Source organism: Elephantulus edwardii, unplaced genomic scaffold (genome assembly GCF_000299155.1).
Source record: "Elephantulus edwardii isolate Elephantulus edwardi_28Jun2011 unplaced genomic scaffold, EleEdw1.0 scaffold00017, whole genome shotgun sequence".
NCBI classification, from domain to species: Eukaryota; Metazoa; Chordata; class Mammalia; order Macroscelidea; family Macroscelididae; genus Elephantulus; species Elephantulus edwardii.
The window spans coordinates 4828481-4833044 of record NW_006399767.1 but is presented as its reverse complement, the minus strand read 5'-3'; the positions used below and the strand labels follow the sequence as shown (position 1 = coordinate 4833044).

At 44.3% G+C, this 4564-nt stretch overlaps 1 pseudogene; it reads left to right on the top strand.

Annotated features, from left to right (window-relative positions):
* The first annotated feature begins 1903 nt into the window (after positions 1-1903).
* On the top strand, positions 1904-2869 carry LOC102849816 (annotated as a pseudogene).
* Positions 2870-4564: the final 1695 nt, after the last annotated feature.

The following is a 4564-nucleotide window of genomic DNA, read 5'->3' as shown; positions in this document are numbered from 1 at the left end:
GGCCATGGTCTTTGTGATCACTTGTTATGCATCAGAGAGTTGGACAATGACTAAGGAGGATAGAAGGAGAATTAATGCCTTTGAGCTGTGGTGCTGGAGAAGAGTATTGAGGGTACCATGGACTGCTAGATTCATCCTGGAAAGGGTCAAACCGGGCGGTTCCTTTGAGGCAAGGATTCTGAGGCTCCATCTAACATACTTTGGACATGTCGTAAGGAAGGACCAGTCCTTGGAGAGGGAAATTATGCTTGGGAGGGTGAAGGGACAGCGCAGGAGGGGAAGGCCCTCTTTGAGGTGGATTGATTCAGCGACTGGGGTAATCGGGATGGGTGTATCAGAGACAGTGCGATTGGCACAGGACAGAGCAGAATTTAGGGCTGTTGTACATAGGGTCGCTATGAGTCGCAAGTGACTCGGCGGCACATAACAACAACAACTTCTGGTATTCCAGATCAAACAGTCATCTTGGATATTTTTAATATGGATATATGAAGCCTGTATGACCAATAAAGAGCACAAAATAAATATGTCTGGCATAATTTTTTTATCAAGGTCAAAAAACTCTGACCATAGAAATCTTTTTCTCCCAAGAAGCTATTGAAGACAGCCAAGAAGAAAAAAGGTATTATATCCCAGAAATCTTTTTCTCCCTAGAAACTACTGAAGACAGCCAAGAAGAAAAAAGGTATTGAAATCCCAGGAACTCCCTTGACTCAGGAGATTACAAAGATTAAAAAACAAACAAACAAACAAACAAAAAAAAAACCAAGCTCCCACTCAGAGGATTTACCAACTGTGAGGAAGATACATTCATAAATGTTAGGTGTTGTCAGGTCGGTTCTGACACATAGTAGCACTATGCACAAGAGAATAACACACTCCCCAGTCCTCTGCCATCCTCCCAAACATTAATACGTTTGAGTGCTATGTCAGTCCATTGTGTTGAGAGACTTCCTGTTTTTCACTGATGTTCTACTTGACCAAGCATGATGGGCTTCTGCCGGGGTGGGTCCCTCCTGATAACATGCCTCAAGTGTGAGAAATGTAACTTCATTATCTTTGCTTCCAAGGATCACACTGGCTGTCCTTCTTCCAAAATAGATAATTTTTTTTTCTTTTGGCAGTTCAGGGTATATTCTGTATTCTTCACCCATACTATAATTCTTCTTTGGTCTTCCTTACTGATTGTCCAGCTTTCACATACTTATGAGTTGACTGAAAATATCAAGACTCCAGTCAGGCACACTTTAGTCTTCAATATTTTTTTTTTCTTTGCAACACTTTAAAGAGTTATTTGGTAGCAGATTTTCCCAATGCAATACAATATTTGATTTCTTGATGCTGCTCCCATGAACACTGAACTTTTTAGGGATCAGTTCAAGTAACATGAAATTTTTTGCAATATCATAGTTCCTTAATTTTTCATAAGGTTGTTTACTGGTATAGTTGTATAGATTTTTTAAAATATATTTATGTTGTGGTGTAACCCATAGTGAAAGCTTTAGTCCTTGATCTTCAATGATGATTCCTTCAAGTCATTGTTTCAGTAAGGAAGTTTGTGATATTTGTATATAAAATGTTGTTAATGACTGCAGGCTGTTCAGGGGCCAGAGTCCCAGTGATGGAGATGGTGATGCAGGGGCTGGGTCGGGGAGCAGCTGCAACGGAGATGGCAAAGGAGCAGCCTTGGTGGCGAGGCCCAGTAACTGACATGTGGATGACTGCCTCCTGTTGTGTTGATGCCAGTCTGTCATGCTAGCCTGTCTACAAGGACTAGAGGATCTGTCCTTTCAGCTTCTTTCTCACATGCAGATGAACACTGAACTTCAGAAATGGGACACTACACAGACAATGAGAACTTCTCACTATGCTGCCCCTGCTGAATTGTATGTGCATGCTAAGAATGTCGCAAACAACCCACTGGCTGGGAAAATCTTGTATATACAGCCTCAATACATTAGCCCAGCACTACACCCCCTTCCTGACTCAGACTGCTACCAGGGCAGGCCTTATTGCCATGGTCAGAGTGCCAGCCAAAAGCATATTCAGAGACTTTGATGGCACCCAAACCCAGTTGCTCCCTGAAGCCATCAGAAACCCCACAGTGGCACTCTATGCTACTGTGGCATTTAGCAGTTTAGTCCCCAGACCCAGAGTCTGATCTGCCAGCATGTCTTGCAGCATGCACAGACCATTGACCCTGCTCCCCACCAGATGCTGCAACAACCTCAGGGTAGCCCTCTACCCCACGTGCTGTCCCATTTTCAAAGCCTCCATCTCTGAGGCCTGGGCCTGGGCCACCTTCAGCTCATGGCCCAAACAGGCCTTAGTTCATCTTCAAGCCATCACCCACCAGGTTCTCCAGCAAACCCTCAACCCTTTGCTGCATGGAGGCTGGAAGATACCAGATTCCCTAAATGTGCTTCCCTAAATGTGACCATGTCTACCTCTACTATTCACCTTTCAATGGTGGCCTCCCTGCAGCACAGCTAGCCCCGGACCTGAGCAGCATCATACACTAGAACAACCAGTTTTGCCAGAGGAGAGCCGGTATCAGTACAACCTCAGTGTGTGAAGGCCAGATCGCCAACCCCAGCCCCACTAGCCACAGTCTGCTCATCACTGCAAGCACTGTGTGTCGACCTATAGCATCTCCACACCAGTGCCTTCTTGTGTGGCCAATCCCACGGAGCACACCCATACAGCTACAGCTGCATTGCCTGTGCCAAGCCTTGTCAACCTGCCCACAGGCATTACTCATGTCCCTACTGACTACTCTAGTTACCTGAAGTCAACTCTTGGCAGCCTCAAGCCTAAGTTGCGAGTTGGCAGGGTCTGGTTTTGTGGGCAAGCCCCTGTGTACCCGTAGGAATTCTGACTAGCACAGTTCTACCTGAAGCCACTCAGAGAAGTCAATCCATGCCTACTAGTCAATGACCAGCCTGGCAGCTCCACTGGCCTACCCCAATGATCACTGTTTTCGTCCCTTTTAGAACAACGTTCTGCCCACTACCAATAGCGACAGCTCACCTGGGGTCTCAGGATCTCACAATGTCCTTCCATGGTAGATAGTCTGCGGCTGCATCCCTCGACTGCTGATACTCAGGCCCACTACTGACCAGGGACCCGGGGTGGTCCAGTGGCCAGTCAGAATAGCTTGATGCAAACAGGAGATTACTAAGTGGGGATTTCCAGCAGGCCTGCTTCTGAGAACACAGCCTGGCCATGCGGAGCAAGGCGGACTGTGCCCCTGGTAATTATGCCCTCAGTCAAAGTCTTCATATTCAGCTCTGGGGCTTTAGATAAGTAGCCCTGGTGCCTTCCACAAGATATACAACATACATCACCCTCCTAGGTTTAGTCTTACTTTTGAGTAACTAGATAGTTTAAAATAAATTTTATTCCTTTGTTGTTAGATGTCTGAGAAAGGGAATTTGGCAGGATGTAATTGAGAGCACAGGTAGATGCTCAGAGCTCTAATAGTCCTCCAGTTCCTGCAGGCTCTTCTCTCCCTCATGTCAATCCCTCTAAGTTGGCCATTTCCCAGCAGCTTCCTATCTTTGCTTTCTTTCTTTCTTTTTTTTTAACAGATAAACACTGAGGGAAAGACCTTAAAATGTATGTGTCCAGCCCCCTAAACTAGACCTCTCCCTACCCTGCTCCTCTTTAAGACTAAGAAGCCAGAAGTTGCAAGTCTTTTGGAACCAATTCCTTATTAACCCAAAGACCTCAAGTCAGAACTAACTCATCCTCATCTATCCATTCCTCAAGACTTTGTGTTCTGCATATTTACCAAACCCACTGCCACTGTCCTTGACTCTTCTTCCTCAGAGATGTCCTGCAGACATTTGGCTATAGTTTTGGGACATCAGAAAATTATGTATTGTTATCATCTTGGTTTTCTCTTTCCAAATTTAGATAAATTCTGTTCTGGATGCTAGAAGTTCAAAATCAAGGTGATAATAGAGTCATGTCCACTGTCAAGGTTCCCCAGATGAATTTTTCTTTGTCTTTTTCTACCTTTTGTGGTTGCTAGCACTCCTTGATATTCTCTGGCTTATAATTATACTACTCGATCAAGTGTACCCAAGATCCCGTACTCTCTGTTGTCTCTCCCAATTTCCAAGCTTCCCTCCTCTAAAAAACTCTCATCAAACAAACAAACAAATAAACAAACAAAATCTTATCTTACTTGCAGAATTAGGCAGGTAAGAGATGATCACAGTGGATTCTAGAATTAAACATACACACACACATACACAAAATGTTATAATGTATTTGGTGTGAATTTTGTGAATTTGAATAGCATTATGTGGATGGCCCCACAGTTACATCCATCCTCTAGCCACCACCTGTCTCAGCTCCTCAAGTTAAAGAAAAAGAAATAAAAACCAAAACCACAAAGTCTTAAGCTCTTTGATTTTTTTAAAAATTTTTACCAAATGAGCATAATTCTAACACTAGAGATGGGACTACGTTGAAACAGCCCCTCTGGCCCCTGCACATTTACAGCACACCCCCACTCCACGCTCAACATGTCTTATTCTCAAATGACATCTGCATA